Below are 9,188 nucleotides of genomic sequence, written 5' to 3'. Positions count from 1 at the left end.
ATTGCTGCCATCTACTGGTCTTTTGACCATTTTCTCAAGGTTATCTACCTTGCTCAATTTTTCTCCTTCAACTTCTGCTTTCACCCTTGAGACTTCAATATTCTTGTGATTGCCCCTAGGAATTTCCAGTGTTTATCATTCTGCTTTCTTTCTGTCTCTCTGTCTCTCTTTCTCTCTCTCTTCCCTCTGAAATACCACTTTGCTTCATTTGACTAATGCAACACATACATTAGCAATGCAATTGCCAACTCTCTTAAACACTATCTCCTCAAAGATAAAGGAGAACCCCAAACAAATACATTCTTAAGAAGCAGAAATTTCAGCAGTTGAATTTCAAAGGCGAGATTTCAGTATTGTCCTTCATTCTGAAATGACTGTTGTACTCCCTCCCCAATTTCTTATGGTTCTTTCAGTTCTCATCACCGCTTCCTGATGATGCCCTCTATTCTTTTTCTCTTGTATGTTCTTAATTGGTTGCTATGCATGTATGTCAATGTTGGACAATGTTTCCAGAGTAGGAAAACTCTGCTGTTCTCTTGATTCCCCATCCCTTTGCTTGCCTTCCCAGAGCTTCATGTATGGCTTTTTTTCTTGCTGTGTCTGCCCTTGATTTTTTTTCCCCCATGGTCATAGCTCTTCCCACCCTACCATTCTCTTAAGAATGATAGGGTGTAGATTGCTACAGCTTGACTCTTAACCATCATTGCATCCCAGAAGCTCATCAGGAATTCAAATATTAGGAAATTCTTTGTTTTATATGCCAGCAAATACATTCAACAACATATAGGACCAAAACCCAACAAGTTGGGAAGAATACATCCTTCTATACAAGATAAAATGATTTCCCCTTAAGACAAAGAAATGAAATAAGAAATAGCATTCTTGTATTGCTCTTCAGACTCCATTTCCCACCATTCTTTACTAGCTATTTCATCTTGGAAGATCTCTCTGCTGCTCTCCCTCTCTCACTCCCATGGCTTTCTTACTCTGGAAGATCTCTGTACCCCTGCAGCAGCCCCTCTCTCTGGTCACTTCCTCACAGGACCTCCATTTTGAGGAAGAGCCTAGTTTAGCTATGTTTACTCCCTTCATTCCAGGTATTCCTCTCCACCCCCAATATCCACATCCCCCTATTTTTCTTTTTGTGTATTATCTTCCTTCATTTAAATATAAGCTTTTTGAAGGCAGGGACTGCCTTTTTTCCCTTTCTTTCTTTCTTTTTTTTTTTTTTTTTTACTTGTATTGATATTCTCAGTGTTTAATATAGTAAGCACTTATGCATATTTCTTGACCTGAAACAGAAATTTAAAACAAAAAAAAATTTACATTGTACCAATCAATAATTTACTACTATGTTGTAGTTTGTGTTACAATGTACTAATGAATAGAATCCTCATGTTACACAGAGACATACCACAAAAATGAAATCCCAAGGCATGAATGCAGTGGCTGAATTTCAGATCTAACAAATAAAACAATTTTGTGGTAGTTAGGAGAAAGATTTTTTATCTGTGATGGAAAATCTATTTATAGTCTAGGATTACTCTGCTATTTTTAGAAATCAGAGGCGAGACTAGACTATCACATATACTGTTAGAAAGTTGGGGCATAATCACAAATTTAAACCTATGGGCTTTCAAAAGAAAAATATTCTTTAAAAAGAAATTAAAGATGAGTAAAGTATTCAATTTATACAATACATAAGTATTCAACAAAGACACAGCTCTACCTGAATAGTACTTTAGTACCTGAAAAAATGTATCCAAAATGAAGTCCATCTTCCTAATCTACTTTTCTAAGTGTCTCTCTTTTAAGGGAACTGTCATATTTCTAATTATTCAAGTTTTATTTCTCAGTGTCATTTTTTACTTCTCTCTCCCCCTAACATCACTCTTTTTCAGTATCCAATAAGTTATTAAGTTCTACTGATTCCATGTCTATAATATTTCTTCTTATGTAAGCCTCCTCTACATTCATATTGTTACCAAACTAGTTCCGGCCCTCATTATCTCTCATCTAAGCTTCTTAACATCCTGTCTTTTTTCTTTCTTCAGTCTTTCCCACAGGTACTAAAATAATATTATAGGGCATAAGGATAGCTGTGTCATTTGTTCAAAAAACATTCAATGGCTCTCTATTCTTACTCTTTACTTCCTTACCTTTTGGTTCCTTTCCTTTATTGCTTTTTCTCTCAAGAAAGGGAACAAGGATCTTTGGAGAAAACTAAATGGAAACAGAAAGGAGTACACTTTCTTCTCTGCAGTTCATGGAACCTCTACAAAAATTGACCATATATTAGGACATAAAGACCTCATTGAAATACAGAAAAGCAGAAATAGTAAATGCATCCTATTCAGATCATGATGCAATAAAAATTACATTCAATAAAAAGCTAGAGGAAATAGACCAAAAAGTAATTGGAAACTAAATAATCTCATCCTAAAGAATGATTGAGTGAAACAGGAAATCATAGCCACAATTAATAATTTCACCTAAGAGAATGACAATAATGAGACATCATACCAAAATGTGTGGGATGCAGCCAAAGTGGTAATAAGAGAAAATTTTATATCTCTAGACTTGCCTAAAATAGAGAAAGTCAAAATCAATGAATTAGGCTTGCAACTAAAAAAGTTAAAAAAAAGCAAATTAAAACCCCCAGTCAAACACTAAACTTGAAATTCTAAAAATAAAAAAAAATAAAATTGAAAGTAAAGAAACTATTGAATAATAAATAAAACTAAGAGTTGGTTCTATGAATAAACAAACAAAATAGATAAATCCTTGGTAAATTTGATTAGAAAAAGGAAAGAGGAAAATCAAATGGTTAAGTCTTAAAAATGAAAAGGGAGAACTTGCTACTAATGAAAAAGTATTAGAGCAATAATTAGGAGTTACTTTGCACAACTTTATGCCAATAAATTTGATAACTTAATGAAATGGATGAATACCTTCAAAAATATAACTTGTCCAGATTAACAGAAGAAGAAGTAAATTGGTTAAACAGTCCCATTTTAGAAAAAGAAATCAAACAAGCTATTAACCAACTTCCTAAGAAAAAATCCCCAGGACCAGTTGGATTTACCAAACATTCAAAGAACAATTAACTCCAATGCCATATAAACTATTTGAAAAAATAAGGATTGAAGGAGTCCTACCAAATTCCTTTTATGACACAGATGTGGTATTGATACCTAAACCAGATAGGATGAAAACAGAGAAAGAAAATTATAGACCAATCTCCCTAATAAATATTGATGCAAAAATCTTAAATAAAATACTATAAAAAAGATTACAGAAAATCATCTCCAGGATAATACACCATGACCAAATAGGATTTATACCAGGAATGCAAGGCTGATTCAATATTAGGAAAACTATTAATATAATTGACTATATCAATAACCAAACTAAACAAAAATCATATGACTATCTCAATAGATGCAGAAAAGGTATTTGATATAACCTAACACCCATTCCTATTAAAAACACTAGAGAGTGTAGGAATAAATGGATTTTTCCTTAAAATAGTCATATCATCTATTTAAAACCATCAGTAAGTGTCATATATAATGGTGATAAACTGGAATCAGGAGTGAAACAAGGTTGTCCACCATTACTATTCAATATTGTATTAGAAATGGTAGCTTCAGCAATAAGAGATGAAAAAGAGAATAAAGGAATTGCAGTAGGTAATGAGGAAACCAAATTATCACTCATTGCAGTTGATATGATGGTATACTTAGAGAACCCCAGAGATTCTACTAAAAGCTATTAGAAATAATCTACACCTTTAGCAAAGTTGCAGGATGCAAAATAAACCCACATAAATCATCAACATTCTTATATATCACTAACAAAATCCAACAGTTAGAGATACAAAGAGAAATTCCATTTAAAATAACTGTTGAGAGTATAAAATATTTGGGAATCTATCTGCCAAAGGAAAGTCAGGAACTCTATGAGCAAAACGATAAAACACTTTCCACACAAATTAAGTCTGATCTAACCAACTGGAAAAATATTAAATGCTCTTGGATAGAGCAAGTAAATATAATAAAGATGACAATATTACCTAAACTAATCTATTTATTATTTATTAAGCTATACCAATGAGACTCCCAAAAAACTATTTTAATGACCTAGAAAAAATCACAACAAAGTTCATATGGAAAAACAAAAGATCAAGAATTTCAAGGGAACTAATGAAAAAAAAAATCAAATGAAGGTGGTCTAGCTGTACCTGATCTAAAACTATATTATAAAGCAGTGGTCACCAAAACCACTTAGTATTGGCTAAGTAGTTGATCAGTGGAATACTTAGGTTCACAAGACAAAATAGTCAATAACTATAGCAATCTAGTATTTGACAAATCCAAAGATCCCAACTTTTGGGATAAGAATTCACTGCTTGACAAAAACTGCTGGGAAAATTGGAATGTAGTATGGCAGAAACTAGGCATGGACACTTAACACCATGCACCAAGATAAGATCAAAATGGGTTCATGATTTAGGCATAAAGAATGATAAAAATAAATTAGAAGAACATAGGATACTTTACCTCTCAGACTTGTGGAGGAGGAAGGAATTTGTGACCAATGAAGAACTAAAGATCATTATTGATCACAAAATAGAAAATTTTTATTATATCAAATTAAAAAGATTTTGTACAAACAAAACTAATGCAAACAAGATTAGAAGGGAAGCAGTAAACTGGGAAAACATTTTTACAGTTAAAGATTCTGATGAAGGCCTCATTTCCAAAATATATAGAGAATTGACTCTAATTTATAAGAAATCAAGCCATTTTCAAATTGATAAATGGTCAAAGGATATGAACAGATAATTTTCAGATAATGAAACTGAAACTATTTCCACTCATATGAAAGAGTGTTCCAAATCACTATTGATCAGAGAAATGCAAATTAAGACAATTCTGAGATACCACTACACACCTTTCAGATTGGCTAAGATGACAGGAAAAGATAATGATGAATGTTGGAGTGGAATGTGGGAAAACTGGAACACTGATACATTGTTGGTGGAGTTGTGAATGGATTCAACCATTCTGGAAAGGAATTTGGAATGAAGCTGAAAAAGTTATCAAACTGTGCATACCGTTTGATCCAGCAGTGTTACTACTGGGTTTATATCCCAAAGAGATATTAAAGAAGGGAAAGGGACCTGTATGTGCCAAAATGTTTGTGCAGCCGTTTTTGTAGTGACTAGAAATTGGAAATTGAATGGGTGCCCATCAATTGGAGATTTGCTGAGTAAATTATGGTATATGAATGTTATGGAATATTATTGTTCTGTAAGAAATGACCAGCAGGATGAACACAGAGAGGTTTGGAGAGACTTACATGAACTGATGCTAAATGAAATAAGCAGAACCAAGAGATCATTATACACTTCAACAACAATACTATATGAGGATCAATTCTGATGGAAGTGGCTATCTTTGGCAATGAGAGGATCCAATTCAATTCCAATTGATCAGTGATGAACAGAACCAACTACACCCAGTGAAAGAACACTGGGAAAGGAGTGTGGACCACTTGCATTTTTGTTTTTCTTCCCAAGTTATTTTTACCTTTCTAAATCTTGTGCAATAAGAAAACTGTATAAATATGTATTTATATTATATATATCATATATAAATATATAAATATTGTATTTAAGATATACTTTAATGTGTTTAACATGTATGAGACCACCTGCCATCTAGGGGAGGGGGTGGAGAGAAAGAAGGGAAAAGTTGGAACAAAAGTGTTCGCAAGGGTCATTGTTGAAAAATTATCCATGCATATGTTCTGTCAATAAAAAGCTATAATAAAAGAAAGAAAGAAAGAAAGGGAACAAAGACAGAGGAAAATTGGGTGAAGCAATGGCCAGAAAATTGGTCTTTTTCATTCTTTTATCATATTTTTTGGGAGAAATAGAGTACTTGGTAGGGCAGACCCATTTTCCTTTGTCACATGGACATTTCTTTTTACCTACATTCAGAGGTGTATGTGGGTAAATGTTTTATGATACCCCACCATACCCCTTCTCCTGCCACAATGTACACATAATACCCTGAAAAGTTTAATCTGCCTTATTAACATTTTTTATTACCATTTTCTTAAGTTTAGACAACCAATAGAACAATAAGCAAAGGCCTGATTTGTAGCATTTACTAATTTCTGAGGTATAAATACTTATCCTAGAATTTAACAATTGGCTCTTATGAGTTGGCTTAAGTTGTTTCTAGCCATACCTATTATACTACTTTATTTTCTATTTATTGGGTCATCTGCCCACATTTAAAACTCCCTGACCTTCTGTCAAATCCACTTGATATTTGCATTTTGAAGTCTGATTATGTTCTGTTAAAATATAGGCAAAGTAGTCTACTTTTTAATTGGTCTATCCATTGGTCTATCTCTGCCAGGTCTATCCATAACATTGATCCAGTTGAAAAAATATGTCACAAAATATTTCATTAAAAATTATTTATTTAAAATTAAATATAAAATAAGAGAAGACAAAATAATAAGAAAAGAAAGGGAGTATGCAACAAGAGAACTGTTCGGTTCTGCAAACATATATTGTATCTAGGATATACTGCAACATATCCAACATATAAAGGACTGCTTGCCATCTAGGGGAGGGGGTGGAGGGAAGGAGGGGAAAAAAAAAATCGGAACAGAAACGAGTGTCAATATAAAGTAATTATTAAATAAAAAATTAAAAAAAAAAGAAAAGAAAGGGAGTAAAGAAAAAGAAAGGCAATCATTGTCATGTGCCCATCAGAACATCAAGGATTCAAAACAGGTAATGATAAATTTCCCTTTCAATATATAATAATAGAAGAGATTATATTCATGAACGTTCACCTTTTCTTTACTTCCTCATAGGTTTTTCTTTTGTTCTGTGCTGTATAGTTTTTACTTTATTCTCTTTTCCCCTTTTTATCCCCCTCTCCACCTCCCACCAACAGGCTGTAGTTAAATATGGATCTATATAGATATTTATATAGATGTATATGCCCACCTACCCACATATTCACACACATACATATATCCATATACACACATATATACACCTACAGGCATACATATACATAATGCAAATATATATATATATATAGAAACAGACATTTACACATATGTAAACATGTATCTAAAACAATATTAATATGGCTATTGATTGAATTTTAAAATTTGACTTTGAGGTCAGTGATTACTAGCCCTACATTTTTGTTTCTAAAAACATTCTATGTAGCACTTGTGTGTATTTCTTATTTCCTATCCCTGATAATTGTTCTACTTTAATTCAACTCCTTAACTTGACTTGCTTTACTTAACCCCCTCTACCCATCTCATATTCTCTCTCCTCTCCCTTTCCTTCCCTCTTACTCTCATTTCCATTAAGGTATATAGCTTGTTACATTGTCATAAATCTATGCATCCTTCTATACCCTACATTATCCTATTCTCTCCCCCTTTATTTCTTTATGGATTTTGCAAGGTGCTATACCCTTCATGGTATATGTTTCTATGTAATGTTCTTTATTTAAACCTATTCCTGATGTAGTTGATTTTCAGAATTACTAGGTTTCCTACCTCTCTTTATATCTCTGTATCTATTCTTCCTTTGCACCTCATTCATATAATATAATTACTATTTTTACCTTTTCCTAAAGAGTTTTTTTTTTTTTTTGTAGAGTCAGATTATATTCATCTGGACCCTAATCTTTTGAGTTACTTAATTATGTCAATCTTAGATATATGGTATACGTTTTCATGCAAAAAACATAAACAATCTGTCCATGTTGAGTCCCTTGAAATTAATCTTTATTTTTATGTTAAAATTTTCTATTTGAATTTGAGACAAAGCCCTGAAAATCTGCAATTTCATTGAATGTCCATTCTATATTATAATTAGTTTTGCTGGATTATAACTAGTTTTGCTGTTTTTGTTCACAAGCTTAGTTCTTTTGATTGCTGATATATATTATTCTAGCACTTGAAGTATTTTATTAGAGGTGCTGATAAATCTGGTACAATTCTAATTGGAGCTCCAGTATATTTCAGTTGTCGAGTTTTTTTTGTTTGTTTGTTTCTTGCAAAATTTTCTCTTTGATCTGAAGATTTTGAAATGTGGCAATAATATTACTATATATTTTGTACATAGGATCTCTTTGAGATGGTGATTTGTGAATTTTTCCTATTTCTACTTTTCCCTCTTGTTTCATCACTTCAGAGCAACTTTTTTTTTTTTTTAGTGGTTTAAAATCTTTTTAAAAAAAATTTCAATAGCTTTTTATTTACAAGTTATATGCATGAGTAATTTTACAGTATCGACAGTTACCAAACCTTTTGTTCCAATTTTTCCCCTCCTTCCCCCTACCCCCTCCCCTAGATGGCAGGATGACCAATACGTGTTAAATATGTTAAAGTATAAATTAAATACAAAATAAGTATACATGTCCAAACCGTTATTTTGCTATGCAAAAAGAATCGGACTCCGAAATATTGTACAATTAGCCTGTGAAGGAAATAAAAAATGCAGGCGGGCAAAAATTTAGCGATTGGGAATTCAATGTAATGGTTCTTAGTCTTCTCCCAGAGTTCTTTCGCTGCGTGTAGCTGGTTCAGTTCATTACTGCTCCATTGGAACTGATTTGGTTCATCTCATTATTGAAGATGGCCAGGTCCATCAGAATTGATCATCATATAGTACTGTTGTTGAAGTATATAATGATCTCCTGGTCCTGCTCATTTCACTCAGCATCAGTTCGTGTAAGTCTCTCCAGGCCTTTCTGAAATCATCCTGTTGGTCATTTCTTACCGAACAATAATATTCCATAATATTCCTATATCACAATTTATTCAGCCATTCTCCAATTGATGGGCATTTACTCAGTTTCCAGTTTCTGGCCACTATAAAGAGGGCTTCAGGGCAACTTTCTTTAATTATTTCTTGCATTATTGTGTTGTTTCTTTTCTTTTCTTTTCTTTTCTTTTGGTCACAGCTTTCAGGTAGTCCAATTATTCTCATTTTCTCTTCTTGATCTGTTCTCCAGATCTGTTGTTTTCTTATATGATGTTTCACATTGTGTTATATTTTTTCATTCTTTAAATTTTTTTGTTTGTTATTTCTTGGTCTATTATAGTGTCACTGGCTTCCCCTTGCCTATTTT

The sequence above is a fragment of the Antechinus flavipes genome, chromosome 5 (genome assembly GCF_016432865.1).
Source record: "Antechinus flavipes isolate AdamAnt ecotype Samford, QLD, Australia chromosome 5, AdamAnt_v2, whole genome shotgun sequence".
NCBI lineage: Eukaryota > Metazoa > Chordata > Mammalia > Dasyuromorphia > Dasyuridae > Antechinus > Antechinus flavipes.
Note: the sequence above shows the minus strand (reverse complement) of the source record.